The sequence below is a fragment of the Channa argus genome, unplaced genomic scaffold (genome assembly GCF_033026475.1).
Source record: "Channa argus isolate prfri unplaced genomic scaffold, Channa argus male v1.0 Contig034, whole genome shotgun sequence".
Classification (NCBI taxonomy): Eukaryota; Metazoa; Chordata; class Actinopteri; order Anabantiformes; family Channidae; genus Channa; species Channa argus.
Window position 1 is genome coordinate 412,852 of NW_027125253.1, and position 16,861 is coordinate 429,712.

A 16,861-nucleotide genomic window follows, 5' to 3' on the forward strand; every position below is an offset into this window, starting at 1 on the left:
AAAGGAAAGTGGGTTTGCCTTCATATTTGACCCAGAACAACTCAGTTCAGCATGAAAATATCATTGCAACAGCTTCTATTTAGCCAGAAATCAAGAGTGTACGTTTTTATGCGCTTAAAAGCATTTTCAGGCCGAATGTGCAAATATGCTTGTTTCTGCCAAATGCAGCAAAATACTGAAAGGAAAGTGGGTTTGCCTTCATAATTGACCCAGAACAACTCAGTTCAGCATGGAAATATCATTGCAACAGCTTTTATTTAGCCAGAAATCAAGAGTGTAAGTTTTTATGCGCTTAAAAGCATTTTCAGGCCGAATGAGCTGATTTCTGCCAATTGCAGCAAAACACTCAAAGGAAAGTGGTTTTGCCTTCATATTTGACCCAGAACAACTCAGTTCAGCATGGAAATATCATTGCTACAGCTTTTATTTAGCCAGAAATCAACAGTGTAAGTTTTTATGCGCTTAAAAGCATTTTCAGGCCGAATGGCAAATATGCTTGTTTCTGCCAAATGCAGCAAAATACTGAAAGGAAAGTGGCTTTGCCTTCATATTTGAGCCAGAACAACTCAGTTCAGCATGGAAATATCATTGCAACAGCTTTTATTTAGCCAGAAATCAAGAGTGTAAGTTTTTATGCGCTTAAAAGCATTTTCAGGCCGAATGAGCTGATTTCTGCCAATTGCAGCAAAATGCTGAAAGGAAAGTGGGTTTGCCTTCATATTTGACCCAGAACAACTCAGTTCAGCATGGAAATATCATTGCAACAGCCTTTATTTATTCAGAAATCAAGAGTGTACGTTTTTATGCGCTTAAAAGCATTTTCAGGGCTAATGAGCAAATATGCTTGTTTCTGCCAAATGCAGCAAAATACTGAAAGGAAAGTGGGTTTGTCTTCATATTTGACCCAGAACAACTCAGTTCAGCATGGAAATATCATTGCTACAGCTTTTATTTAGCCAGAAATCAAGAGTGTAAGTTTTTATGCGCTTAAAAGCATTTTCAGGCCGAATGAGCTGACTTCTGCCAATTGCAGCAAAATACTCAAAGGAAAGTGGGTTTGCCTTCATATTTGACCCAGAACAACTCAGTTCAGCATGGAAATATCATTGCAACAGCTTTTATTTAGCCAGAAATCAAGAGTGTAAGTTTTTACGCGCTTAAAAGCAAATTCAGGACTAATTAGCAAATATGCTTGTTTCTGCCAAATGCAGCAAAATACTGAAAGGAAAGTGGGTTTGCCTTTATTTTTGACCCAGAACAACTTAGTTCAGCATGGAAATATCATTGCTACAGCTTTTATTTAGCCAGAACTCAAGAGTGTAAGTTTTTATGCGCTTAAAAGCATTTTCAGGCCGAATGAGCTGATTTCTGCCAATTGCAGCAAAACACTCAAAGGAAAGTGGGTTTGCCTTAATATTTGACCCAGAACAACTCAGTTCAGCATGGAAATATCATTGCTACAGCTTTTATTTAGCCAGAAATCAAGAGTGTACGTTTTTATGCGCTTAAAAGCATTTTCAGGCCGAATGAGCTGACTTCTGCCAATTGCAGCAAAATACTGAAAGGAAAGTGGGTTTGCCTTCATTTTTGACCCAGAACAACTCAGTTCAGCATCGCAATATCATAACAACAGCTTTTATTTAGCCAGAAATCAAGAGTGTAAGTTTTTATGCGCTTAAAATAATTTTCTGGCCGACTGAACAAATATGCTTGTTTCTACCAAATGCAGCAAAATACTGAAAGGAAAGTGGGTTTGCCTTCATATTTGACCCAGAACAACTCAGTTCAGCATGGAAATATCATTGCAACAGCTTCTATTTAGCCAAAAATCAAGAGTGTAAGTTTTTATGCGCTTAAAAGCATTTTCGGGCCGAATGAGCTGATTTCTGCCAATTGCAGCAAAACACTCAAAAGAAAGTGGGTTTGCCTTCATATTTGACCCAGAACAACTCAGTTCAGCATGGAAATATCATTGCTACAGCTTTTATTTAGCCAGAAATCAAGAGTGTAAGTTTTTATGCGCTTAAAAGCAAATTCAGGCCTAATTAGCAAATATGCTTGTTTCTGCCAAATGCAGCAAAATACTGAAAGGAAAGTGGGTTTGCCTTTATTTTTGACCCAGAACAACTCAGTTCAGCATGGAAATATCATTGCTACAGCTTTTATTTAGCCAGAAATCAAGAGTGTAAGTTTTTATGCGCTTAAAAGCATTTTCAGGCCGAATGAGCTGATTTCTGCCAATTGCAGCAAAACACTCAAAGGAAAGTGGTTTTGCCTTAATATTTGACCCAGAACAACTCAGTTCAGCATGGAAATATCATTGCTACAGCTTTTATTTAGCCAGAAATCAAGAGTGTACGTTTTTATGCGCTTAAAAGCATTTTCAGGCCGAATGAGCTGACTTCTGCCAATTGCAGCAAAATACTCAAAGGAAAGTGGGTTTGCCTTCATATTTGACCCAGAACAACTCAGTTCATCATGGAAATATCATTGCTACAGCTTTTATTTAGCCAGAAATCAAGAGTGTAAGTTTTTATGCGCTTAAAAGCATTTTCAGGCCGAATGAGCTAATATGATTGTTTCTGCCAAATGCAGCAAAATACTGAAAGGAAAGTGGGTTTGCCTTCATATTTGACCCAGAACAACTCAGTTCAGCATGGAAATATCATTGCTACAGCTTTTATTTAGCCAGAAATCAAGAGTGTAAGTTTTTATGCGCTTAAAAGCATTTTCAGGCCGAATGAGCTAATATGATTGTTTCTGCCAAATGCAGCAAAATACTGAAAGGAAAGTGGGTTTGCCTTCATATTTGACCCAGAACAACTCAGTTCAGCATGGAAATATCATTGCAACATCTTCTATTTAGCCAGAAATCAAGAGTGTAAGTTTTTATGCGCTTAAAAGCATTTTCAGGCCGAATGAGCTGATTTCTGCCAATTGCAGCAAAACACTCAAAGGAAAGTGGGTTTGCCTTCATATTTGACCCAGAACAACTCAGTTCAGCATGGAAATATCATTGCTACAGCTTTTATTTAGCCAGAAATCAAGAGTGTAAGTTTTTATGCGCTTAAAAGCATTTTCAGGCCGAATGAGCACATACGCTTGTTTCTGACAATTGCAGCAAAATACTGAAAGGAAAGTGGGTTTGCCTTCATATTTGACCCAGAACAACTCAGTTCAGCATGGAAATATCATTGCTACAGCTTTTATTTAGCCAGAAATCAAGAGTGTAAGTTTTTATGCGCTTAAAAGCACTTTCAGGCCGAATGGCAAATATGCTTGTTTCTGCCAAATGCAGCAAAATACTGAAAGGAAAGTGGGTTTGCCTTCATATTTGACCCAGAACAACTCAGTTCAGCATGGAAATATCATTGCAACAGCTTTTATTTAGCCAGAAATCAAGAGTGTAAGTTTTTATGCGCTTAAAAGCATTTTCAGGCCGAATGAGCAAATATGATTGTTTCTTCCAAATGCAGAAAAATACTAAAAGGAAAGTGGGTTTGCCTTCATTTTTGACCCAGAACAACTCAGTTCAGCATGGAAATATCATTGCAACAGCTTTTATTTAGCCAGAAATCAAGAGTGTACGTTTTTATGCGCTTAAAAGCATTTTCAGGCCGAATGAGCTGATTTCTGCCAATTGCAGCAAAATACTGAAAGGAAAGTGGGTTTGCCTTCATATTTGACCCAGAACAACTCAGTTCATCATGGAAATATCATTGCTACAGCTTTTATTTAGCCAGAAATCAAGAGTGTAAGTTTTTATGCGCTTCAAAGCATTTTCAGGCCGAATGAGCTGATTTCTGCCAATTGCAGGAAAATACTGAAAGGAAAGTGGGTTTGCCTTCATTTTTGACCCAGAACAACTCAGTTCAGCATGGAAATATCATTGCTACAGCTTTTATTTAGCCAGAAATCAAGAGTGTAAGTTTTTATGTGCTTAAAAGTATTTTCAGGCCGAATGAGCTGATTTCTGCCAAATGCAGCAAAATACTGAAAGGAAAGTGGGTTTGCCTTCATATTTGACCCAGAACAACTCAGTTCAGCATGGAAATATCATTGCAACAGCTTCTATTTAGCCAGAAATCAAGAGTGTAAGCTTTTATGTGCTTAAAAGCATTTTCAGGCCGAATGAGCTGATTTCTGCCAATTGCAGCAAAACACTCAAAGGAAAGTGGGTTTGCCTTCATATTTGACCCAGAACAACTCAGTTCAGCATGGAAATATCATTGCAACAGCGTTTATTTAGCCAGAAATCAAGAGTGTACGTTTTTATGCGCTTAAAAGCATTTTCAGGCCGAATGAGCTGATTTCTGCCAATTGCAGGAAAATACTGAAAGGAAAGTGGGTTTGCCTTCATTTTTGACCCAGAACAACTCAGTTCAGCATGGAATTATCATTGCAACAGCTTTTATTTAGCCAGAAATCAAGAGTGTAAGTTTTTATGCGCTTAAAAGCATTTTCAGGCCGAATGAGCAAATATGCCTGTTTCTGCCAAATGCAGCAAAATACTGAAAGGAAAGTGGGTTTGCCTTCATATTTGAGCCAGAACAACTCAGTTCAGCATGGAAATATCAGTGCAACAGCTGGAGAAGTGGAAAGCATGACACTCGCTAAGAAGAAGATAAATGTGGCAAAGTACTAAAACGGTACTGGTCTAGTAGTAAAGAAGCACGATGGTTGACAAACCAATAAAGTAGCAAAACAGCAATGAAAGAACAAAATTGGATGAAAATATAGAACAATTTCTATGAATAAATAGGCAGTAGCACCAGCTTGTGCTGCCCGTAAACCCAAGCAAAAAAGCTTACAGCACCTGGAATTCCCAGGCGGTCTTCCTACCAAGTACTAACCAGGCCAGGCTCTATTTGGCTGCCAAGATCGGACGAGAGCGGGCGCTTAGAGAGCGGTGTGGCCGTAAGCTGCATTTGACATCATCAACAGCTCTTAAAAACGCTGGAGAAGCAGAATGCATGACACTTGCTAAGAAGAAAATAAATGTGGCAAAGTACTATAACTGTACTGGTCTGTTACGCCCCTGTCTAGGGGGTCAGGGTGCAACATACAATAATAAATTAGCATGTTCCCTCTCCGATCCCCAAACCAAAATCCAGGATCGAGATGTTCCAACAGACTGATATTTATTTTAAACGAAAGAAAGTGTCAAACAAAACATGACACTACAACTCAGGGCGAACCAAGGCCAACATAATAAACAAAATAAGCCATTTCCCACAGAAAGTGCTAGCTAGCCTGATAGAAATAAATAATCCAAAAGACAGTCGCTAACCCTAACTCCCAAATGTGAAAACAAGAGAAAACAATCAAAAGAAAATGGCAGTTCACCCCTACAGATCTAATACTATTTACAAAATATACAATTTATGAACAAAACCACGGCAGAAAACCTAACAATTCAAAAATGCTAAATAAGGTTTGGAAACCAAGAACAGCAAACAGGTGCTGCTGCCAGAAAGAGCCTCGCTAGCTGTTGGGAACCGTACTTTTAAAACTCCAGGAAGTGTAGGATGGACCAATCAGCTTCCTGTACTGCCCCCCAATCCGGCCAATCAGGCAGGGCACCTATAAGAACAACAAAATAAAAACAACACATATGGCCAGGACCGTAACATGGTCTACTAGTAATGAAGCACAATGGTTGACAAACCAATAAAGTAGCAAAACCGCAATGAAAGAACAAAATTTGATGAAAATATAGAACAATTTCTATGAATAAATTGGCAGTAACACCAGCTTGTGCTGCCCGTAAACCCAAGCAAAAAAGCTTACAGCACCTGGTATTCCCAGGCGGTCTTCCTACCAAGTACTAACAAGGCCCGGCCCTATTTGGCTGCCGAGATCGGACGAGATCGGGCGCTTCGAGAGCAGTGTGGCCGTAAGCTGCATTTGATATCATCAACAGCTCCTAAAAACGCTGGAGAAGCAGAATGCATGACACTCGCTAAGAAGAAGATAAATGTGGCAAAGTACTAAAACGGTACCGGTCTAGTAGTAAAGAAGCACGATGGTTGACAAACCAATAAAGCAGCAAAACAGCAATGAAAGAACAAAATTTGATGAAAATATAGAACAATTTCTATGAATAAATAGGCAGTAACACCAGCTTGTGCTGCCCGTAAACCCAAGCAAAAAAGCTTACAGCACCTGGTATTCCCAGGCGGTCTTCCTACCAAGTACTAACCAGGCCCGGCTCTATTTGGCTGCCGAGATCGGACGAGATCGGGCGCTTAGAGAGCGGTGTGGCCGTAAGCTGCATTTGACATCATCAACAGCTCTTAAAAACGCTGGAGAAGCAGAATGCATGACACTTGCTAAGAAGAAGATAAATGTGGCAAAGTACAAAGTACTATAACTGTACTGGTCTGTTACGCCCCTGTCTAGGGGTTCAGGGTGCAACATACAAAGATAAATTAGCATGTTCCCTCTCTGATCCCCAAACCAAAATCCAGGATCGAGATGTTCCAACAGAATGATATTTATTTTAAACGAAAGAAAGTGTCAAACAAAACATGACACTACAACTCAGGGCGAACCAAGGCCAACATAATAAACAAAATAAGCCATTTCCCACAGAATGTGCTAGCTAGCCTGATAGAAATGAACAATCCAAAAGACAGTCGCTAACCCTAACTCCCTATTGTGAAAACAAGAGAAAACAATCAAAAGAAAATGGCAGTTCACCCCTACAGATCTAATACTATTTACAAAATATACAATTTATAAACAAAACCACGGCACAAAACCTAACAATTCAAAAATGCTAAATAAGGTTTGGAAACCAAGAACAGCAAACAGGTGCTGCTGCCAGAAAGAGCCTCGCTAGCTGTTGGGAACCGTACTTTTAAAACTCCAGGAAGTGTAGGATGGACCAATTGGCTTCCTGTACTGCCCCCCAAATCCGGCCAATCAGGCAGGGCACCTATAAGAACAACAAAATAAAAACAACACATATGGCCAGGACCGTAACATGGTCTACTAGTAATGAAGCACGATGGTTGACAAACCAATAAAGTAGCAAAACAGCAATGAAAGAACAAAATTTGATGAAAATATAGAACAATTTCTATGAATAAATAGGCAGTAACACCAGCTTGAGCTGCCCGTAAACCCAAGCAAAAAAGCTTACAGCACCTGGTATTCCCAGGCGGTCTTCCTACCAAGTACTAACCAGGCCCGGCTCTATTTGGCTGCCGAGATCGGACGAGATCGGGCGCTTAGAGAGCGGTGTGGCCGTAAGCTGGATTTGACATCATCAACAGCTCTTAAAAACGCTGGAGAAGCAGAATGCATGACACTTGCTAAGAAGAAGATAAATGTGGCAAAGTACAAAGTACTATAACTGTACTGGTCTGTTACGCCGCTGTCTAGAGGGTCAGGGTGCAACATACAAAGATAAATTAGCATGTTCCCTCTCCGATACCCAAACCAAAATCCAGGATCGAGATGTTCCAACAGAATGATATTTATTTTAAACAAAACAAAGTATCAAAGAAAACATGACACTACAACTCAGGGCGAACCAAGGCCAACATAATAAACAAAATAAGCCATTTCCCACAGAAAGTGCTAGCTAGCCTGATAGAAATAAACAAACCAAAAGACAGTCGCTAACCCTAACTCCCTAATGTGAAAACAAGAGAAAACAATCAAAAGAAAATGGCAGTCCACCCCTACAGATTTAATACTATTTACAAAATATACAATTTATAAACAAAACCACGGCACAAAACCTAACAATTCAAAAATGCTAAATAAGGTTTGGAAACCAAGAACAGCAAACAGGTGCTGCTGCCAGAAAGAGCCTCGCTAGCTGTTGGGAACCGTACTTTTAAAACTCCAGGAAGTGTAGGATGGACCAATCAGCTTCCTGTACTTCCCCCAAATCCGGCCAATCAGGCAGGGCACCTATAAGAACAACAAAATAAAAACAACACATATGGCCAGGACCGTAACATGGTCTACTAGTAATGAAGCACGATGGTTGACAAACCAATAAAGTAGCAAAACAGCAATGAAAGAACAAAATTTGATGAAAATATAGAACAATTTCTATGAATAAATAGGCAGTAACACCAGCTTGAGCTGCCCGTAAACCCAAGCAAAAAAGCTTACAGCACCTGGTATTCCCAGGCGGTCTTCCTACCAAGTACTAACCAGGCCCGGCTCTATTTGGCTGCCGAGATCGGACGAGATCGGGCGCTTAGAGAGCGGTGTGGCCGTAAGCTGCATTTGACATCATCAACAGCTCTTAAAAACGCTGGAGAAGCAGAATGCATGACACTTGCTAAGAAGAAGATAAATGTGGCAAAGTACAAAGTACTATGACTGTACTGGTCTGTTACGCCCCTGTCTAGGGGTTCAGGGTGCAACATACAAAGATAAATTAGCATGTTCCCTCTCTGATCCCCAAACCAAAATCCAGGATTGAGATGTTCCAACAGAATGATATTTATTTTAAACGAAAGAAAGTGTCAAACAAAACATGACACTACAACTCAGGGCGAACCAAGGCCAACATAATAAACAAAATAAGCCATTTCCCACAGAATGTGCTAGCTAGCCTGATAGAAATAAACAATCCAAAAGACAGTCGCTAACCCTAACTCCCTATTGTGAAAACAAGAGAAAACAATCAAAAGAAAATGGCAGTTCACCCCTACAGATCTAATACTATTTACAAAATATACAATTTATAAACAAAACCACGGCACAAAACCTAACAATTCAAAAATGCTAAATAAGGTTTGGAAACCAAGAACAGCAAACAGGTGCTGCTGCCAGAAAGAGCCTCGCTAGCTGTTGGGAACCGTACTTTTAAAACTCCAGGAAGTGTAGGATGGACCAATCAGCTTCCTGTACTGCCCCCCAATCCGGCCAATCAGGCAGGGCACCTATAAGAACAACAAAATAAAAACAACACATATGGCCAGGACCGTAACATGGTCTACTAGTAATGAAGCACGATGGTTGACAAACCAATAAAGTAGCAAAACAGCAATGAAAGAACAAAATTTGATGAAAATATAGAACAATTTCTATGAATAAATAGGCAGTAACACCAGCTTGTGCTGCCCGTAAACCCAAGCAAAAAAGCTTACAGCACCTGGTATTCCCAGGCGGTCTTCCTACCAAGTACTAACCAGGCCCGGCTCTATTTGGGTGCCGAGATCGGACGAGATCGGGCGCTTAGAGAGCGGTGTGGCCGTAAGCTGCATTTGACATCATCAACAGCTCTTAAAAACGCTGGAGAAGCAGAATGCATGACACTTGCTAAGAAGAAGATAAATGTGGCAAAGTACAAAGTACTATGACTGTACTGGTCTGTTACGCCCCTGTCTAGGGGGTCAGGGTACAACATACAAAGATAAATTAGCATGTTCCCTCTCCGATCCCCAAACCAAAATCCACGATCGAGATGTTCCAACAGAATGATATTTATTTTAAACGAAAGAAAGTGTCAAACAAAACATGACACTACAACTCAGGGCGAACCAAGGCCAACATAATAAACAAAATAAGCCATTTCCCACAGAAAGTGCTAGCTAGCCTGATAGAAATAAACAAACCAAAAGACAGTCGCTAACCCTAACTCCCTAATGTGAAAACAAGAGAAAACAATCAAAAGAAAATGGCAGTCCACCCCTACAGATTTAATACTATTTACAAAATATACAATTTATAAACAAAACCACGGCACAAAACCTAACAATTCAAAAATGCTAAATAAGGTTTGGAAAGCAAGAACAGCAAACAGGTGCTGCTGCCAGAAAGAGCCTCGCTAGCTGTTGGGAACCGTACTTTTAAAACTCCAGGAAGTGTAGGATGGACCAATCAGCTTCCTGTACTTCCCCCAAATCCGGCGAATCAGGCAGGGCACCTATAAGAACAACAAAATAAAAACAACACATATGGCCAGGACCGTAACATGGTCTACTAGTAATGAAGCACGATGGTTGACAAACCAATAAAGTAGCAAAACAGCAATGAAAGAACAAAATTTGATGAAAATATAGAACAATTTCTATGAATAAATAGGCAGTAACACCAGCTTGTGCTGCCCGTAAACCCAAGCAAAAAAGCTTACAGCACCTGGTATTCCCAGGCGGTCTTCCTACCAAGTACTAACCAGGCCCGGCTCTATTTGGCTGCCGAGATCGGACGAGATCGGGCGCTTAGAGAGCGGTGTGGCCGTAAGCTGCATTTGACATCATCAACAGCTCTTAAAAACGCTGGAAAAGCAGAATGCATGACACTTGCTAAGAAGAAGATAAATGTGGCAAAGTACAAAGTACTATAACTGTACTGGTCTGTTACGCCCCTGTCTAGGGGGTCAGGGTGCAACATACAAAGATAAATTAGCATGTTCCCTCTCCGATCCCCAAACCAAAATCCAGGATCGAGATGTTCCAACAGAATGATATTTATTTTAAACGAAAGAAAGTGTCAAACAAAACATGACACTACAACTCAGGGCGAACCAAGGCCAACATAATAAACAAAATAAGCCATTTCCCACAGAAAGTGCTAGCTAGCCTGTTAGAAATAAACAAACCAAAAGACAGTCGCTAACCCTAACTCCCTAATGTGAAAACAGTCCAAAGAAAATGGCAGTTCACCCCTACAGATTTAATACTATTTACAAAATATACAATTTATAAACAAAACCACGGCACAAAACCTAACAATTCAAAAATGCTAAATAAGGTTTGGAAAGCAAGAACAGCAAACAGGTGCTGCTGCCAGAAAGAGCCTCGCTAGCTGTTGGGAACCGTACTTTTAAAACTCCAGGAAGTGTAGGATGGACCAATCAGCTTCCTGTACTGCCCCCCAATCCGGCCAATCAGGCAGGGCACCTATAAGAACAAGAAAATAAAAACAACACATATGGCCAGGACCGTAACATGGTCTACTAGTAATGAAGCACGATGGTTGGCAAACCAATAAAGTAGCAAAACAGCAATGAAAGAACAAAATTTGATGAAAATATAGAACAATTTCTATGAATAAATAGGCAGTAACACCAGCTTGTGCTGCCCGTAAACCCAAGCAAAAAAGCTTACAGCACCTGGTATTCCCAGGCGGTCTTCCTGCCAAGTACTAACCAGGCCCGGCTCTATTTGGCTGCCGAGATCGGACGAGATCGGGCGCTTAGAGAGCGGTGTGGCCGTAAGCTGCATTTGACATCATCAACAGCTCTTAAAAACGCTGGAGAAGCAGAATGCATGACACTTGCTAAGAAGAAGATAAATGTGGCAAAGTACAAAGTACTATAACTGTACTGGTCTGTTACGCCCCTGTCTAGGGGGTCAGGGTGCAACATACAAAGATAAATTAGCATGTTCCCTCTCCGATCCCCAAACCAAAATCCAGGGTCGAGATGTTCCAACAGAATGATATTTATTTTAAACGAAAGAAAGTGTCAAACAAAACATGACACTACAACTCAGGGCGAACCAAGGCCAACAAAATAAACAAAATAAGCCATTTCCCACAGAAAGTGCTAGCTAGCCTGATAGAAATAAACAAACCAAAAGACAGTCGCTAACCCTAACTCCCTAATGTGAAAACAGTCCAAAGAAAATGGCAGTTCACCCCTACAGATTTAATACTATTTACAAAATATACAATTTATAAACAAAACCACGGCACAAAACCTAACAATTCAAAAATGCTAAATAAGGTTTGGAAAGCAAGAACAGCAAACAGGTGCTGCTGCCAGAAAGAGCCTCGCTAGCTGTTGGGAACCGTACTTTTAAAACTCCAGGAAGTGTAGGATGGACCAATCAGCTTCCTGTACTGCCCCCCAATCCGGCCAATCAGGCAGGGCACCTATAAGAACAAGAAAATAAAAACAACACATATGGCCAGGACCGTAACATGGTCTACTAGTAATGAAGCACGATGGTTGGCAAACCAATAAAGTAGCAAAACAGCAATGAAAGAACAAAATTTGATGAAAATATAGAACAATTTCTATGAATAAATAGGCAGTAACACCAGCTTGTGCTGCCCGTAAACCCAAGCAAAAAAGCTTACAGCACCTGGTATTCCCAGGCGGTCTTCCTGCCAAGTACTAACCAGGCCCGGCTCTATTTGGCTGCCGAGATCGGACGAGATCGGGCGCTTAGAGAGCGGTGTGGCCGTAAGCTGCATTTGACATCATCAACAGCTCTTAAAAACGCTGGAGAAGCAGAATGCATGACACTTGCTAAGAAGAAGATAAATGTGGCAAAGTACAAAGTACTATAACTGTACTGGTCTGTTACGCCCCTGTCTAGGGGGTCAGGGTGCAACATACAAAGATAAATTAGCATGTTCCCTCTCCGATCCCCAAACCAAAATCCAGGGTCGAGATGTTCCAACAGAATGATATTTATTTTAAACGAAAGAAAGTGTCAAACAAAACATGACACTACAACTCAGGGCGAACCAAGGCCAACAAAATAAACAAAATAAGCCATTTCCCACAGAAAGTGCTAGCTAGCCTGATAGAAATAAACAAACCAAAAGACAGTCGCTAACCCTAACTCCCTAATGTGAAAACAGTCCAAAGAAAATGGCAGTTCACCCCTACAGATTTAATACTATTTACAAAATATACAATTTATAAACAAAACCACGGCACAAAACCTAACAATTCAAAAATGCTAAATAAGGTTTGGAAAGCAAGAACAGCAAACAGGTGCTGATGCCAGAAAGAGCCTCGCTAGCTGTTGGGAACCGTACTTTTAAAACTCCAGGAAGTGTAGGATGGACCAATCAGCTTCCTGTACTGCCCCCCAATCCGGCCAATCAGGCAGGGCACCTATAAGAACAACAAAATAAAAACAACACATATGGCCAGGACCGTAACATGGTCTACTAGTAATGAAGCACGATGGTTGGCAAACCAATAAAGTAGCAAAACAGCAATGAAAGAACAAAATTTGATGAAAATATAGAACAATTTCTATGAATAAATAGGCAGTAACACCAGCTTGTGCTGCCCGTAAACCCAAGCAAAAAAGCTTACAACACCTGGTATTCCCAGGCGGTCTTCCTACCAAGTACTAACCAGGCCCGGCTCTATTTGGCTGCCGAAATCGGACGAGATCGGGCGCTTAGAGAGCGGTGTGGCCGTAAGCTGCATTTGACATCATCAACAGCTCTTAAAAACGCTGGAAAAGCAGAATGCATGACACTTGCTAAGAAGAAGATAAATGTGGCAAAGTACAAAGTACTATAACTGTACTGGTCTGTTACGCCCTTGTCTAGGGGTCAGGGTGCAACATACAAAGATAAATTAGCATGTTCCCTCTCCGATCCCCAAACCAAAATCCAGGATCGAGATGTTCCAACAGAATGATATTTATTTTAAACGAAAGAAAGTGTCAAACAAAACATGACACTACAACTCAGGGCGAACCAAGGCCAACATAATAAACAAAATAAGCCATTTCCCACAGAAAGTGCTAGCTAGACTGATAGAAATAAACACACCAAAAGACAGTCGCTAACCCTAACTCCCTAATGTGAAAACAGTCCAAAGAAAATGGCAGTTCACCCCTACAGATTTAATACTATTTACAAAATATACAATTTATAAACAAAACCACGGCACAAAACCTAACAATTCAAAAATGCTAAATAAGGTTTGGAAACCAAGAACAGCAAACAGGTGCTGCTGCCAGAAGGAGCCTCGCTAGCTGTTGGGAACCGTACTTTTAAAACTCCAGGAAGTGTAGGATGGACCAATCAGCTTCCTGTACTGCCCCCCAATCCGGCCAATCAGGCAGGGCACCTATAAGAACAAGAAAATAACAACAACACATATGGCCAGGACCGTAACATGGTCTACTAGTAATGAAGCACGATGGTTGACAAACCAATAAAGTAGCAAAACAGCAATGAAAGAACAAAATTTGATGAAAATATAGAACAATTTCTATGAATAAATAGGCAGTAACACCAGCTTGTGCTGCCCGTAAACCCAAGCAAAAAAGCTTACAGCACCTGGTATTCCCAGGCGGTCTTCCTACCAAGTACTAACCAGGCCCGGCTCTATTTGGCTGCCGAGATCGGACGAGATCGGGCGCTTAGAGAGCGGTTTGGCCCTAAGCTGCATTTGACATCATCAACAGCTCTTAAAAACGCTGGAGAAGCAGAATGCATGACACTTGCTAAGAAGAAGATAAATGTGGCAAAGTACAAAGTACTATAACTGTAGACTGGTCTGTTACGCCCCTGTCTAGGGGGTCAGGGTGCAACATACAAAGATAAATTAGCATGTTCCCTCTCCGATCCCCAAACCAAAATCCAGGATCGAGATGTTCCAACAGAATGATATTTATTTTAAACGAAAGAAAGTGTCAAACAAAACATGACACTACAACTCAGGGCGAACCAAGGCCAACATAATAAACAAAATAAGCCATTTCCCACAGAAATTTCTAGCTAGCCTGATAGAAATAAACAAACCAAAAGACAGTCGCTAACCCTAACTCCCTAATGTGAAAACAAGAGAAAACAATCAAAAGAAAATGGCAGTCCACCCCTACAGATTTAATACTATTTACAAAATATACAATTTGTAAACAAAACCACGGCACAAAACCTAACAATTCAAAAATGCTAAATAAGGTTTGGAAACCAAGAACAGCAAACAGGTGCTGATGCCAGAAAGAGCCTCGCTAGCTGTTGGGAACCGTACTTTTAAAACTCCAGGAAGTGTAGGATGGACCAATCAGCTTCCTGTACTGCCCCCCAATACGGCCAATCAGGCAGGGCACGTATAAGAACAAGAAAATAAAAACAACACATATGGCCTGGACCGTAACATGGTCTACTAGTAATGAAGCACGATGGTTGGCAAACCAATAAAGTAGCAAAACAGCAATGAAAGAACAAAAGTTGATGAAAATATAGAACAATTTCTATGAATAAATAGGCAGTAACACCAGCTTGTGCTGCCCGTAAACCCAAGCAAAGAAGCTTACAGCATGTGGTATTCCCAGGCGGTCTTCCTACCAAGTACTAACAAGGCCCGGCCCTATTTGGCTGCCGAGATCGGACGGGATCGGGCGCTTAGAGAGCGGTGTGGCCGTAAGCTGCATTTGACATCATCAACAGCTCTTAAAAACGCTAGAGAAGCAGAATGCATGACACTTGCTAAGAAGAAGATAAATGTGGCAAAGTACAAAGTACTATAACTGTACTGGTCTGTTACGCCCCTGTCTAGGGGGTCAGGGTGAAACATACAAAGATAAATTAGCATGTTCCCTCTCCGATCCCCAAACCAAAATCCAGGATCGAGATGTTCCAACAGAATGATATTTATTTTAAACGAAAGAAAGTGTCAAACAAAACATGACACTACAACTCAGGGCGAACCAAGGCCAACATAATAAACAAAATAAGCCATTTCCCACAGAAAGTGCTAGCTAGCCTGATAGAAATAAACAAACCAAAAGACAGTCGCTAACCCTAACTCCCTAATGTGAAAACAGTCCAAAGAAAATGGCAGTTCACCCCTACAGATTTAATACTATTTACAAAATATACAATTTATAAACAAAACCACGGCACAAAACCTAACAATTCAAAAATGCTAAATAAGGTTTGGAAAGCAAGAACAGCAAACAGGTGCTGCTGCCAGAAAGAGCCTCGCTAGCTGTTGGGAACCGTACTTTTAAAACTCCAGGAAGTGTAGGATGGACCAATCAGCTTCCTGTACTTCCCCCAAATCCGGCCAATCAGGCAGGGCACCTATAAGAACAACAAAATAAAAACAACACATATGGCCAGGACCATAACATGGTCTACTAGTAATGAAGCACGATGGTTGACAAACCAACAAAGTAGCAAAACAGCAATGAAAGAACAAAATTTGATGAAAATATAGAACAATTTCTATGAATAAATAGGCAGTAACACCAGCTTGTGCTGCCCGTAAACTCAAGCAAAAAAGCTTACAGCACCTGGTATTCCCAGGCGGTCTTCCTACCAAGTACTAAGCAGGCCCGGCTCTATTTGGCTGCCGAGATCGGACGAGATCGGGCGCTTAGAGAGCGGTGTGGCCGTAAGCTGCATTTGACATCATCAACAGCTCTTAAAAACGCTGGAGAAGCAGAATGCATGACACTTGCTAAGAAGAAGATAAATGTGGCAAAGTACAAAGTACTATAACTGTACTGGTCTGTTACGCCCCTGTCTAGGGGGTCAGGGTGCAACATACAAAGATAAATTAGCATGTTCCCTCTCCGATCCCCAAACCAAAATCCAGGATCGAGATGTTCCAACAGAATGATATTTATTTTAAACGAAAGAAAGTGTCAAACAAAACATGACACTACAACTCAGGGCGAACCAAGGCCAACATAATAAACAAAATAAGCCATTTCCCACAGAAAGTGTTAGCTAGCCTGATAGAAATAAACAAACCAAAAGACAGTCGCTAACCCTAACTCCCTAATGTGAAAACAAGAGAAAACAATCAAAAGAAAATGGCAGTCGGCCCCTACAGATTTAATACTATTTACAAAATATACAATTTATAAACAAAACCACGGCACAAAACCTAACAATTCAAAAATGCTAAATAAGGTTGGAAAGCAAGAACAGCAAACAGGTGCTGCTGCCAGAAAGAGCCTCGCTAGCTGTTGGGAACCGTACTTTTAAAACTCCAGGAAGTTTAGGATGGACCAATCAGCTTCCTGTACTTCCCCCAAATCCGGCCAATCAGGCAGGGCACCTATAAGAACAACAAAATAAAAACAACACATATGGCCAGGACCGTAACATGGTCTACTAGTAATGAAGCACGATGGTTGACAAACCAATAAAGTAGCAAAACAGCAATGAA

At 40.8% G+C, this 16,861-nt stretch overlaps 13 pseudogenes; all 13 read right to left on the reverse strand.

The window, feature by feature from the left end:
- Nucleotides 1-4,804: 4,804 nt before the first annotated feature.
- LOC137117466 (5S ribosomal RNA) lies at nucleotides 4,805-4,923 on the reverse strand (annotated as a pseudogene).
- An 860-nt stretch (nucleotides 4,924-5,783) lies between these two features.
- Nucleotides 5,784-5,902, reverse strand: LOC137117418 (5S ribosomal RNA; annotated as a pseudogene).
- A 251-nt stretch (nucleotides 5,903-6,153) lies between these two features.
- Nucleotides 6,154-6,272, reverse strand: LOC137117194 (5S ribosomal RNA; annotated as a pseudogene).
- Nucleotides 6,273-7,140: 868 nt separating this feature from the next.
- Nucleotides 7,141-7,259, reverse strand: LOC137117195 (5S ribosomal RNA; annotated as a pseudogene).
- An 867-nt stretch (nucleotides 7,260-8,126) lies between these two features.
- On the reverse strand, nucleotides 8,127-8,245 carry LOC137117196 (5S ribosomal RNA; annotated as a pseudogene).
- An 867-nt stretch (nucleotides 8,246-9,112) lies between these two features.
- LOC137117362 (5S ribosomal RNA) lies at nucleotides 9,113-9,231 on the reverse strand (annotated as a pseudogene).
- An 867-nt stretch (nucleotides 9,232-10,098) lies between these two features.
- LOC137117197 (5S ribosomal RNA) lies at nucleotides 10,099-10,217 on the reverse strand (annotated as a pseudogene).
- An 857-nt stretch (nucleotides 10,218-11,074) lies between these two features.
- Nucleotides 11,075-11,193, reverse strand: LOC137117203 (5S ribosomal RNA; annotated as a pseudogene).
- Nucleotides 11,194-12,050: 857 nt separating this feature from the next.
- LOC137117204 (5S ribosomal RNA) lies at nucleotides 12,051-12,169 on the reverse strand (annotated as a pseudogene).
- Nucleotides 12,170-13,026: 857 nt separating this feature from the next.
- On the reverse strand, nucleotides 13,027-13,145 carry LOC137117367 (5S ribosomal RNA; annotated as a pseudogene).
- An 856-nt stretch (nucleotides 13,146-14,001) lies between these two features.
- On the reverse strand, nucleotides 14,002-14,120 carry LOC137117284 (5S ribosomal RNA; annotated as a pseudogene).
- An 869-nt stretch (nucleotides 14,121-14,989) lies between these two features.
- LOC137117467 (5S ribosomal RNA) lies at nucleotides 14,990-15,108 on the reverse strand (annotated as a pseudogene).
- Nucleotides 15,109-15,965: 857 nt separating this feature from the next.
- On the reverse strand, nucleotides 15,966-16,084 carry LOC137117333 (5S ribosomal RNA; annotated as a pseudogene).
- Nucleotides 16,085-16,861: the final 777 nt, after the last annotated feature.